The following is a 13952-nucleotide window of genomic DNA, read 5'->3' as shown; positions in this document are numbered from 1 at the left end:
CATTTGAACCACCAAAAAGAAATGAAGGCTGAGCATGACGGCTCATGCCTATAATCCCAGCACTTTGGGGAGCTGAGGTGGACAGATTGCTTGAACCCAGGAGTTCAAGACCAGCCTGGGTGGCATGTTGAAACCCCGTATCTACAAAAATTACAAAAATTAGCCAGGCGTGGTGGTGGGTGCCTGTAATTCCAGCTACTCAGGAGACTAAGGTGGGAGAATCGCTTGAGCCCAGGAGGTGGAGGCTGCAGTGAGCTGAGATCACACCATTGCACTCCAGCCTGGGAGACAGAGTGAGACCCTGTCTCAGGAAAAAAAGAAAAAAAGAAATACAGGTAAGGATTCTCCTGTTTTCCTCTCCTTAATTTAAAAGTTATCAATTCTGTAAAGGCTCAATAGAAGTCATGTTCAGGGGCTGGGCACAGTGGCTCACACCTGTAATCCCAGCACTTTCGAAGATGGAGGCAAAAGGATCTCTGGAGCCCAGCTTGAGCAACACAGCAAGACCCCATCTCTAAAAAAATAAAAATAACAACATCAGCCAAGTGTGGCGACGCACGTCTGCAGCAGCTACTCGGGAGGCTGAAGTGGAAAGATTGCTTGAGCACAGGAGTTTGAGGCTGCAGTGAGCTATGATCATGTCACTGCACTCCAGCCTGTGTGACAGAGCAAGAACCTCTCTCTAAAATAATTAATTAATTAATTAATTTAAAAAGGAAGTCATGTTCATTTACCTTCTACTTCAGTATGTATCATGCAGTGTTTTGGAGGTTGGAAAGTGAAACTTGGGAATCCTGAAGGTTTTTTCCACTTCGAATTTGCAGTGCTCAGTGCACAATATACAGTTTGCTGAATGAATAAACAGAAATAGGGAAGTAAACTTACAAATATTTTAGGGAGAAGCTCACTCCTTCCCTTTCTCAGGAAAGCAAACAAGCACACACTGTTCCAATTTTAAAACCCTTTGACCAAAGCCTTTGAAACTATGAACTTTGCAACTGTCATAGTTTATGGATCTTGCTGTAGAGAAGCTCAACTTTCAGTGTTTGAACTGAAACCTTTCTTGTTAGGGAATGTGTGAAAGAAGAATTGTAGGGGGAAAAAAAGCAAGCGTAACCAAAGATCATCAGCAGTGAAGAATCTAGGCTGTGGTTGAGTGAACCAGAGGCCTCCAACATGGACCCAAGCTGATCTTCAGAACAGGGCACTATTGTGCAGCATCTTCTTGTGCTCACACAAATCCTTAAACAGGAACATTGTAAAGCCTTGTACATTGTCTAATTTAAATAACATTCATTTTCTCAAGCTATTTTTATTACTATTATCCTAAAATTGAGTATTTGTAGGGAGCACTTACGTTTTCCTAATGTCTGTATAACAAATTTCTATGCAAGCATATGAATAAATTATGCCCACAGCTCAGTTTTGTGTAATGTGCCATTTATAGCCATCATGTAGATGAACAATCACAAGCATAAGTAGGTATTGCTTATGTTCTATCCTTATTCTTTTCTTTACTTGGTAATAGCACCAGATGTATAGTGGAGTAAACCCTGTTCGAGATTTACTCCCCTTGGGCATCCTCTCAATTATCCATTGTTCTTTCAACTCATGAGAATGAATAACTGAGGACAGTTGTTCAGGACATGCTCCTAACACTTTGAGATCAATATCCTGAGAGCCACTTCCATGCATTCCCAGACAGGTCCTGGGCACCCCCATCAGGGCTGACCCTGGGCCACAGCATGCCTCAGGTGTCAGCTCTCTAGGACAAGTCACTTATTAGAATGTTATACCCTGAGGGTGAAGCCACAGCCACGCTTGTCTCTGACACAGAAGCACTTCTCTTCCACCTCCTTTCACCATGGTTGGCAGATTTGAAAGAAAATATGCTAAGAAGGGAAATTTACTTCAACAAGTTTGAATGATAAGTTCCAAATCAGCCCTAAAAGGAAACTAAAGAAGCCACAATGGGGTGTCGCTATTGAAGTGCCCTCTGTCATAACAAAACCTCTCCTACCTATGGTTTCAAGTTAAACTCAAATCAATTTACCAGAGTGATCTGGTCATTCTATGTTTTCTTTTGTCTGGGTGACAAAAGACAGGTTGTGAGGCTCTTATGCTAAAGACACTCTATACCTTTAGGAGCTACAGGGGCCAACTTGCCTGTTACCCATGATATGTGATTAGCATGGAATACGTCAAGATCAAAGCTACGTTTAAAAGAAACCAGGAATTTCTAAGGAGGCTTCTTATAAACAGCTTTGCAAGGGCATTTTTGTGGTTAGTAAACATAAGACAAGATTTCGTGCACAGGACTGTTTTCAGCCTTTCTCCTTATCTAACTTCCTTCCAGACAGCTTCACTCCTTAGTTTCATCTTCATTTTGAATCTACATTGACAATCCCCAGACCATTAGGAGGGCTAATAGCTTCAAGGCTGTAGAGTTCCACTTTCCAAAACAATCAACAATTCAGATCCTGAAGGAATTTAAGGCTTAATAAATGAATATAGTAAATAATAGACTTTTAAAGAATGAAATATAAGTATAGTCTGCTTTCACAGCTCTTAATAAAACTAAAAGGTAGATGTAGTAGATCAGAGCAGACATGTGCAAAGTCACTTAAAAGAGAAAATTGCTCCCAGGACTGACCTAACCTTATTTAATATTAACCTGGTAGGTGTGAACATATCTAAAGCAAGCTTAAGTCCACCTGATGGGGTAGCAAGTCAACCACTGAGGCTCAGGAGAAGGAGGAAAACCTAGGAAGGGGGTCTTCAGTACTGGAAGTTTGCGGGGGTGGGACAGCCACACGTGTCAAGGGTGAGCTCTGTAGGGGAAATGGCACTGGGGTATTATGGTTTAGTAAATTGAACTATTTAAACCCAGTAACTTTTGTTTATTGTCCAATCCTGTACTCACAAGCTATTTGGCTTCCTGTGTCGACTTGTCTTACAGGGTAAAAAAACACGTGTGTCCACACTGATGAGCTTCTGATCCTTGATAGCTACGTTTCTCATTTTGGTTGATAATTCTAATTTTTATGTATAAGTCTTTTAAATTTTTACTTAACAAACTTTATAGATCACAAAATCACACACCCTCCACATGGTGCTCCAAAAAAAGTTAAGTTTCTGAGGCCCCAAAGGTCAATAGAGTGAGGGGTGGGTAGTTAGGGAAGTCCTCCATGAGGAAGTGAGGTTTAGGCAGAGATCTAGGGAATAGGCAGGAGGTGTAGGAAGGTGGAGTGTGGAGGGAGAGGTACTCCTGGCAAAGGGAACCTTGTGGATAAAGGCCTTGAGACAAGGAGATTGGTGCTTTCAAGGGTTGAGAATATTGCTGTGGCTGGATTATGGTGAATGAAAGGGCACTGGAGTGAATTCAGCAAACCAACTGGGAGGCCATTGCAGTAGTATAGGAGAGAAGTGATGGTGACTTGGACTCCAGTGGTGATGGAGAGACATTCATGGATATGACAGACAGAAGGCAGAATCACCAGAACTCGGTGATGAGTTGATTTGCAGGGTGAGGGAGAGGGAGGTGACAAGGACAACTTCCTGATTTCTAGCTTGGGCCCCAAGGTGAATGGTGGTGCCACATCATCAATGGAGCACTGAAGGGTCACTTCTCCTTTCATGCTGCACCCTCATCCTCACCAATCTCATCCTTCTCATGCTACAATCCAGACCTTATCTTCAACTCCCTACAGGGACTGTTCCTAAAGCACTTCCTCAAACTCAACATATCCAGGACAAAACTCATCTTTTTCAACTATTCTCTCCCTCTCATGTTGACTCATGGAGAAAGGTAGCACCCTCCACCCAACTGGAAAAGCCAGAAACAGGATGCCATCCTTGTCCTCATTCTCTCACCTCCAGGAAATAGATACCCAAGCGCTGAGGGTCCCACCTCCTTGATAGCCCCCATTCATTCATTTATTGAATTACTGTTTACTACATAACAGGAACTGTAACTGCAATAGTAAACCAGACAGCCATGGTCTCTTCCCTCACAAAAACTTTATGAGGTAAACTGACAAGTATAGGAGTAACATAATATAGTGTGGTGATGATGATGAGTAAGAGTCAGCCAGGTGACAAGGTGAGGGAAGAGTATGTCAGTGACCTCCCCTTTCTTCTAAAAAACGAAGACAAGAATATATCATTAAGAACCAGGCATCCATACCAGTTAGGATGCCTTTGCCTGCTAGTAGCAAAATACCTGATAAAAATGTGGTTAAAATGACAGAAATTTTATTCCTAAACGTAACCAGGTTTGGTTCTCAATGATGTAATCAAGGGTGCAATTTCTTTCCATCTTCTTCATCGTTCTCAGCATCCTCAGAAAGCTCCACTTTCATCCCAGAGCTTGTTGCCTCACAGTCACAACATGACTGCCCTGGTTACAAACGTCACAACCGCATCAAGAAGAAGGTGGGAAAACAGAGTTTCAAGAGGGTCATTCTTTCCTGTTTCTCTTCTTTATCAGGGAGGGAAATCTTTCTTAGAGGCTCCTCCAAAATACTTTCACTTGTGTCTTTTTGGCAGAACTGAGTTGTATGGCCATTCATGGCTGCCAAAAAGTCTGAGAAAGTGTGCATCTGGTATGCAGCTTCTCTTGTAACAGGTGAACTCTTCCATATTGGAGCAAACGCAAGAGGAATGGCCATTGGACAGGCAGCCAACATGGCTGCTACATGGTATATAGTACTACCATATAGTGCGTAGTTCCTATGTGTACACACAAGGAGGAGACACGGTGACAGGTAAGACTGTCTTTTATCAAAGGGATTTGGGACAGAAATCTAGACCAAGACCTTTTACACAAGAGATTCTTTATGGAATACTGGTGGGAATATTCCCAGAGTATTTTGGGATACCCTAGACTCATACAAGGTTGTATAACCTCTAACTAATAAGATTCTAAGCAAAGGACAAGACGTGATCATGCTCAGGCAAGGAAAACTTAGGGTCAATTCATGTTCTAATTAGTTCTCTTGATCTAACAGTTCAGGTTTCTAAATCATTCCATGTCGGAAGCCCCATTGGAAATTGTTGAGGTTCAATTCAGTTACAGCTCAATGAAGTACTGAAAACAAGTGTCCAACATTTTCTGGTTCATGGTTTCAAATAGGTTTCAAATAAACAATGACGAAGCCAGCTTCCTGTTTGGGTTGGGTCCATTGGATCCTAGCCCATCAAAGCTTTGAATTATATTGCAATGACATGCAAGGACTAGAGGGGGAAGAAATGAAGCGCAGAGGAAAGTTGGCACAGTGCCAGGAAACCTGGCTAAAATTAAGTCCCTCAGTCCAAAGGAAACAATGGCAGCTAGCATATGAGTCAGTGGTCCAACTGCCAGTACATTTGGGGGCAACAAGAGCACACACAGGCAGGCCACGGAACTGGCCAACCCAAGAAGGTTTTTCCACGTTCTGAGACCTCCCTCCCCATGTTGGCCTCTCAATGAGAGGGTAGATCTGCACTATTGAATGCAGTAGCCACTATCCATGTGTAGCACTTGCAGTGAACCTGGTCCAAATTGAGATATGATCTAGTGTAAATTGCACACTGGGTTCCAAACCCTTATAACAAAAGAGGAAAAATATCTCAATGATTCTCTATATTTGTTAAATTTTGAAATGACAAAATATATTGTTAAAATTAACTTCGTCTTTTTAAATACTTTTTTTTTAAGATGACCACTTTCGAAAATCTAAAATTATACAAATGACTTGTGCTTGTGGCTCACATTGTACTTCTGTTGAATAGCACTGGGCTAGAGAGTGCCCCAGTCCTGGGTTCTTAGTGGTTTACAAAGTTTCTATACCAACTTAGATGGCATTGAGCTGTTGGAACTCAACTTCTGGAGAATTCATTCATTCTTCCACCAGAAATAATGCATGGAAAAGAGGCCTCTCTTCTGTCACATCGTGGAGACAGAGCTTACTGATTCTGGGGTCTCTATCTCAAATTCATCAGTTCAAAGATTCCTAATCTCAATTTCAGGTAAAATTTTGTACTTTTCCAGGAGGACTAAATGCTGTGCACCCTGAGGATGTCATTTCTTAAAATAATCATGACATGGCTACAGAGTGAGGAGTCTGGTTTTCCTGTGTGTGATACTAAGCTATTCTGAAGGCAGTACCTAAAGAACAGCCTCAGAAATATTTGGCCCTCAGACAGTACTACTGGGACAAACAGGCTGCCTCCCCATGTATCCATGTGCAGGATAACTCTAGCCTGGATGTACAAGTGCTCATTAGTCATAAGCTGTGAAAAAAGTGAAGTACTTGGGTATAAGGCAATAGGGAATAGTGGGGACTGTAGCAAAATGAAGATTTCATGCCCTCACCTAAAAGCATTCACATTCCGATTTTTTTTAACACTATGGTAACCAAACAAAGCACGTTTGGGAGCTGGATTTCTTTGGTGGGCTCCATTTTGCAAGTTCTATTTCCAGGTAGCTCTTATGAAAGCTCTACAATGCTTCATAACCAGGGGCATTTATCAGAATTATGCCTCAGGGCCTTTGAAAAAATTCAGTTATTTCGTCTCTTGTTAGACCTTCTGAATTTAAATTGCTAAAGGTACTACAGATGACTCAAAATGTGAAAGGAAAACAAATCTCAAGACCCCAAACTCATTAAGCCAAAGGGAAAGTTAAGCTGGGAACTGGGTCACACAAAACTGCCTCCCCTTGGTTCCTAAATAAGATGGCTACAAGATGAAAAGCCACATACCTCCCTAATATTTTGCCCACATAGAAATCCCTAGTGAGCTCCAAGATCTTTAAAGCATTTCTGTTAAAACTCACTATGACAATGTAAATGCTAACTTATCTTTACAGATGCAATCACCCCTCTCCCTACCTGACACAAATGCATACCTGACTGTTCCTCTGCCCCATTTGTCTATGTTATCTTCTGTAAAAGTACAGGTTCCCTGCATTTCCCCAGTCCCATTTGGCTATATTATCTTATGTAAAAGTACAGATTCACTGAGCCAAAGGCATAAATGACTATTTTCTCCCTACCCTCCTCTTGCATGAAAATTGTGTACTTCTCAATATCCTGCCCTTTCCCCTTTAAATTTGGAGCTCTTCAGAGAAAAGCATAGACCTGTTACCCAGGTGTGTGTCCTTAACTTTAGCAAGTAAACCTTCTAAAATCATTGAGACTTGTCTCATCTTTTTCTCGGTTGACATAATAGGCCCTCCTACATAAAAGCAATCGCACATTCAGAAAATTCAGAGTTCCCTGGACGCTGGAGTAAATGAGGATGGCTTCCTGGAGGAGGTGTGACTCTGGCCTCATTCTGACACATTCCCTCCCTGGCTCACCTAGACTTGGCTTTAGGAGCTCATCTGGGCTCCTCCTGGACCCCCAACCATGCCCTTTCCAGAACCACTGCTAGGGACCAAAGAAATGATGCTTTTACCAAAGGGCCATGTTGTGGGGGGGCCTAAGATTCATCACTCAGGCAGTGTCTACAGAAGGTGGCCAGAGCAGAAGGAAGGAGCCATGGCACAGAATCTATTTTCTTTAAATGCTGAAAGCTTCTGTATGTCAAGTCGGCCCATAATAGCCTTCCTTCTTTTCCCATTTAGCTCCCACCCCACCTTGACAGAGCCAAGGCAATGTCATGGCATTTGTCTTAATCACCCTCATGGGCTGCTGTGTGCTTATGCCTTTTCAACTGTGAGGATGGCCTAGAAATATATAACCATAATTTACATAAATACAGAACTGCCTAAAGAAGCAGCCAAGCCGGGCACGGTGGCTCACGCCTGTAATCCCAGCACTTTGGGAGGCCGAGGCGGGTGGATCATGAGGTCAAGAGATCGAGACCATCCTGGTCAACATGGTGAAACCCCGTCTCTGCTAAAAATACAAAAAATTAGCTGGGCATGGTGGCACGTGCCTGTAATCCCAGCTACTCAGGAGGCTGAGGCAGGAGAATTGCTTGAACCCAGGAGGCGGAGATTGCGGTGAGCCGAGATCGCGCCATTGCACTCCAGACTGGTTAACAAGAGCGAAACTCCGTCTCAAAAAAAAAAAAAAAAAAAAAAAGCAGCAGCCAATACTGTGATTCCCCAGGCCCTACCCCAACCACTTCCTGCCTCCAACTCCCCACCCACCATGTGAGGAAGGCTTGTGCTTCTCTTTCCTTCTCCTGGGACCTCCTTTAACTGCCACACCCATCCCACTTGTCCCACTTCTGACCAACACATTCCTCATGGACAGCACCCATCACCTGCAGCCCTGCCCCTCACTGCCATGCACACGCCCTGCAAGCTCCAAGCCACAAGGCCAATGGTAGCCTAAGGATCCCCTTCGTCCATACCTATCTGCTCATCCTAGGAACTTCCAAATTCAGGCCCTTTTGACCCTCAGGACTCCAGATTATTCTTCCCTATACCCACTTCTAGGACTGACTCCCTGCTGATTCGCACCAGTGCAGACATTCAAATTGTTAAAATATTGAAATATGTTGCACACTTTGTGATAAGCAGCCACTGCCCTGAGCCCTGTCACCTTAGTCTCTCTCTAGGACCTTCAGGAATTCCTCCACAATCCAGCAACCAAACGGTTAACACACAGCACAGCTGAGAGCTCCAGCAATAGTTGTGATTGGTCAGTCCCCTCACCTTACCAGGTGATTAAGGGTTGTTTTGTTTTGAGAGGGAGTCTCACAGTCTCTAGCACATGGTAAACTCTCAATAAATACCTGTGGCATGAATACATGAATAAATCAATGAAGAATTTCCAGGTAAGTTAAGAACAAGGACTGGGCTATTGTACTTCAGCTGGTCCAACATGCTAAATTGAGCTGCAAATGGTGCAGTATCCAGATACCAACATCCTTTTTTTTTTTTTGAGGCGGAGTTTCGCCCTTGTTGGCAAGGTTGGAGTGCAGTCGTGCGATCTTGGCTCACTGCAACCTCTGCCTCCCGGGTTCCAGCGATTCTCCTGCCTCAGCCTCCCGAGTAGCTGGGACTACAGGTGTGCACCACCACAGCTGGCTAATTATGTTTTTTTTTTTTTTTTGTATTTTTTATAGAGACGGGGTTTCACCATATTGGTCAGGCTGGTCTTAAACTCCTGACCTCGAGATTCGCATACCTTAGCCTCCCAAAGTGCTGGGATTACAGGCATGAGCCACCATGCCCAACCGATTAAGGTTTTAAATGTCACCCTGTCACCACATGGCAGACAGATTTTATATGCCTAATGCTGATTGTAATTTAATGCAAATAATCATTTCTTTTGAGGCTGCAAGATGGAGTCTAAGGACTCCGGACTCAGCGTCAGGTGCATGAGGGCATGCAAACACCTGGCATCAGGATCGTGCAGTCACACCCACATCAAGCCAGCATCTGCATGATGCGACTGAGAGGCAGCAGAACTTATCCCCTAAGATGCCTTTACCAGCAGCCCACCATGGAGCCTAACATTTCTCCACTCAATCCCTGGATTTTCAGTGAGAGAAGCAACACAGTAAGATCTTAGATATTAACACCCTAATTGAACTAGTTTTACCTGGTCTCTTCCTGATCTCTTCCCGTCTAATAGCAAGAGATAGTCCTGGCCGGTGTGGTGGCTCACGCCTGTAATCCCAGCACTTTGGGAGACCAAGGTGGGTGGATCATGTGAGGTCAGGAGTTGGAGACCAGCTGGTCAACATGGCTAAACCTTGTCTCTAGTAAAAATAGAAAATTAGCCAGGTGTAGGGGAGGGCACCTGTAATCCCAGCTACTCAAGAGGCTCAGACAGGAGAATCACTTGAACCTGGGAGGCAGAGGCTGCAGTGAGTCAAGATTGCACCACTGCCCTCCAGCCTGTGCAACAGAGTGAGACTCAGTCGGTGTGGCTCAAGCCCGTAATCCCAGCACTTTGGGAGGCCGAGGCAGGCAGATCACGAGGTCAAGAGATCAAGACCATCCTTGCCAACATGGTGAAACCCTGTCTCTACTTAAAATACAAAAATTAGCTGGGCATGGTGGTGCACGCCTGTAGTCCCAGCTACTCAGGAGGCTGAGGCAGGAGAATTGCTTGAACCCGGGAGGCAGAGGTTGCAGTGAGCCGAGATTGTGCCACTGCACTCCAGCCTGGCACCTGGCAACTCTGTCTCAAAAAAAAAAAAAAAAAAAGAAAGTTCTATAGGAAAAAGACTCTAGAAAGATTAGTTTTGATGGGAGATCCAAGGAGAGGGGCCATCCAGAACTAGGGCAAAGGAAAGGAACAAGTTGGAAGAGGGCATACAAGAGGAAACACAGGACAATGTGTCATTTAAGTCGTGTTCCCCTGAACACATTGCAGTGAAGAGACAAGCCAGTCAGGAAGGATTTGACTTATTAGTCAATGAGGTGTGAGCCTGGGCTAAGAAGCAGCTTCCCTCCTCCATGCCATTTACAATGTGGTTACTTCCTCTTCTCATAATCTTCAAATTCCAGCTTGCCTGCTCTAATCGTCATTTGTTGTTTTTGTCTTCCCCGAATGCTTCCCACCTTCTAGTAACAGCAACTCCCCTTCCTTGAGGGATCGGCTCCTTTCCCATCCCATGGGAGCTGCCGGCCTCAATTCCACACTCTCAAAGTAGAGTCAGAGACTCAGGTGTAATCAATCACGGTACTCCAATCCCCTGGCCATGGGGATTGGCCCAAGGGACAGACACTTAACCCAAACTTAGCCAATAAGATTCTTCCCTGCAGGAATTTGAACCCTTAAGTACACAGACATCCAGAATGAAGGGAAATTGGGGCTAGGTCTGACAACAGTGCTATAGGAGAAACGCCATGAGATACCCAGAGTCACCCTGGTTTCCTTCCCTCCCAAGCCCAGGTTGCTATTACTTTGATGTAATAACATCAACTATCCCCCATCCCCATATCTTTCCAATAAACTCAATTGGTACTTAAGTTAGAATCTGTTTGTGTCATTGCAACCACAACCAAAATTGATACAGAATGTTACAAGTGACATCCCTAGAAGATGGAATAGGCAGAGTCAAGAAATGCTGGGGATCTGACAGTCCTTGCTACACGGTTAAATGACTAGCTGATATATACTGTGATCCAAATCATGTGTACCCATGCCTAAAGCATTAGAAAAGGCTTGGTAGGAAAATGTCAGAATATTAGAGAGCTCTGACTGCTCATTTTAGTTTAGACTAAAGCAGGATGCACGGACATGTTGGAGTTGCCTCTTTCTGCCTTTAGCTAATGCTCCAAGACCCCAGGGGTATTAAGTTATTGTCTCCTAGTTCTAAGCCCACCCTTCTACATGCCGATCTGTGATGGCAGGGACTCTGTAACCCACTGTTTTCTTTCTTTCTTTTTTAACGATGAAGTCTCACTCTGTCACCCAGGCTGGAGTGCAGTGTCATGATCTTGGCTCACTGCAGCCTCTGCCTCCCAAGTTCAAGTGATTCTCCTGCCTCAGCTTCCCTAGTAGCTGGGATTACAGGCACCTGCCAGCACACCCAGCTAATTTTTGTGTTTTTAGTAGATATGGGTTTTCGCCACATTGGCCAGGCTGGTCTTGAACTCCTGACTTCAGGTGATCTGCCCGCCTTGCCCTCCCAAAGTCCTGAGATTACAGGTGTAAGCAACCGCACCTGACCCAACACACTGTTTTCCTTTGCCTGTTGGATTCTGCCAACAGGGTGAAATACAGGGAGAATGGAGGGGGAGAGGGATTGGCCCCTTTCAGCAGTAGTTTCCAGCTCCTTGTCACTTTCCCACAACCTGACCCATCAGGCCCCCTTAAACAGTTCAGCACCGGCTAAGTCATTCCTTCCTCAGTGAGTTCTGTCCCTGACCCTGATTAAAATTAATGTCCTGACTAGGAAGTGACTACCTGGGAGGATGAAAAGAAATGAGGAATTCTGAACCCAAACACCTTCTATTCTAAATGTTTTCATTGCCAAAAAAAAAAAAAATGCTAGCAATTTCTGGCCATGATTAGGTGTCACTCACTTGGGAGCAGCCTGGGGACAGAGGCCGTACTGACCTTCTACCTGTGAAAGAAGGACTCTATACTGACCCCTCAATGCTTTAAAATGTCCCAATCTGACCTCCCTCTAGCCATTCCTCTGCCCCTTCCCTATAGACAAGGAGCTCATGGGTCCAAGAGGATATATCCACCTGGAGCCTGGGACTCTCTTCTAGACCATGCTCCAAGCACCTAGGACCACAGAATGCCCTGCCCAAATGGCCCAGAGTTTGCTTTCCGGGCCCATTAGGGTCCCTTCTCCAAGTCCTCCTTCTAAAAGGGCATTGGGCTTCCAGGTTACACACCCCTTAGCCTGAGGTGCTACTAAGAGATGCTGATGGAGGCTGGGTGTGAATAGAGCTTGGATGTGCCCACTGAGTTGTCCATATGCTTGCATGGTGCCCCACTGAGCAGAACAGAGTCCAGTGGAAAGAGAAGATGGGGTGGACAAGGGACTTATTTTTGTGCTCTTGCCCCAGCCTCACAAACAGGCTCAGAGAGGGCCTCATAGGAAGTAAGTAAGCTCCGGGCCCTGCATCTAAGGCAACAGCCAACAAGGCCATTAAGCTGAGATCTAAGGAAATGAGCTAAGGGACAGAACTGCAAGATTGGGCACAGATTCGAACCAACGAAATGAGTGAGAGTTTTATGAGGCTGTATTGCCAGAGAAACCTTAAGCTGAACATATAGGCGCATATGATTGTCAACCCCAGTCCCCGGAGCCCATGCCAGAAGGGAGTGGGCCTCAAGGCAGGGCAACCCCAGCAGCAAAGTCTTCCCAGGTGCTCCTCAGGAGTGTCTGAGGTGAGTCCTTGATGGGAGACCCCAGCAACAGGGAAGCCGTACTGACCGACCACAGACTCACCCACAACCAGGCTGGAACAACCAAGGAACATGTCTGCCTGCTGACTCACTATTCCTGACAAGCAGGACACGCTGTGCTGTCTGCCAGTGGCTGTCATCTCCTGTTCCCTTTCCCCAAAGTTTTTATTATCTTGTTTCTCCTCCACCATGGTTTCTGTATTGGGTGCATTGGAGTGGCGGTTTTCTCCCGGGGGAAGGAGGTATGAACAACGTGGTGCTATTTTAAGCACACATATCTTTGAGATCGTGCATGTATGAAGAAAGTTGCATGTGAGTTGGGCAGCAAAGTAGTGTCTGTGCCCACTTCCCACCCCTGACCCTTCTAGTCTCAGGCCTTGAACCCTTAACTGCGGAGGAAGGGCATGAGCCAGGCTGGAACAATTACTGCACTTTACCTCGACCACAGTGACTGACTCAGGATGGTCTTATCACAGCAAGTGCCAATCTCAGTGCTTCTGCGTGCAGCTGGTGGCAGTGAATGCCTTTCTACTGGAGTGCAGTGGTGTGACATCTGCTCACTGCAACCTCTGCCTCCCAGGTTCAAGCAATTCCCCTGCCTCAGCTTCCCGAGTAGCTGGGATTACAGGTGTGTGCCACCACGCCTGCTCAATTTTTGTATTTTCAGTAGAGATGGAGTTTCACCATGTTGGCCCGCCTGGTCTCAAACTCCTGACCTCAGGTGACCTGCCCACCTCATGCCTTTCCTTCTTGACCCAGCTGTTGCCATGTGAGTCCAAGGCTGTGTCAGGGGCCGTGTTCCCCACTATGTGGAGAAAGACCATGTGGAGTAGGAGAGAGTTAGACAATGGGTTAGGTGAAGTAGGGAGAGAGAGTGTGTGTGTTCTAGGAGCCTCAGTTCTCTGGTTCCAGCCCCAGAGGTCACCAGAGATTCCTGCCAGTCTGCTTTAGATTCTACGAGCTTCCTTGCCTTTTCTACTTAAGCTAGTATAGAAAGTATAACTGACACTTTCAACTAAGAGTCTCAACTAATTAACCATTCCTTAACATTTGAGTTAAACTTTCTTAAACCCATGTTCTTTACAGTACTTTCTCATTCTGTTTATATATCCTCCCAATAGAATAAATTTGTGT

At 45.1% G+C, this 13952-nt stretch overlaps 1 long non-coding RNA gene across 1 annotated transcript in view; it reads right to left on the bottom strand.

Annotated features, from left to right (window-relative positions):
* LOC135276063 (uncharacterized) overlaps positions 1-13952 on the bottom strand; it is a 138322-nt gene that overhangs the window by 63097 nt on the left and 61273 nt on the right. Inside the window, exon 2 of the long non-coding RNA XR_010343623.1 lies at positions 735-849. This is a non-coding gene — a long non-coding RNA (uncharacterized LOC135276063). The remainder of the gene's footprint in view (positions 1-734; positions 850-13952) is intronic.

This window comes from Aotus nancymaae, unplaced genomic scaffold (assembly GCF_030222135.1).
Source record: "Aotus nancymaae isolate 86718 unplaced genomic scaffold, 86718_ANA_hifiasm-v0.15.2.pri h1tg000020l, whole genome shotgun sequence".
Lineage (NCBI taxonomy): Eukaryota > Metazoa > Chordata > Mammalia > Primates > Aotidae > Aotus > Aotus nancymaae.
Note: the sequence above shows the minus strand (reverse complement) of the source record. Positions and strands in the feature narration are given on the sequence as shown.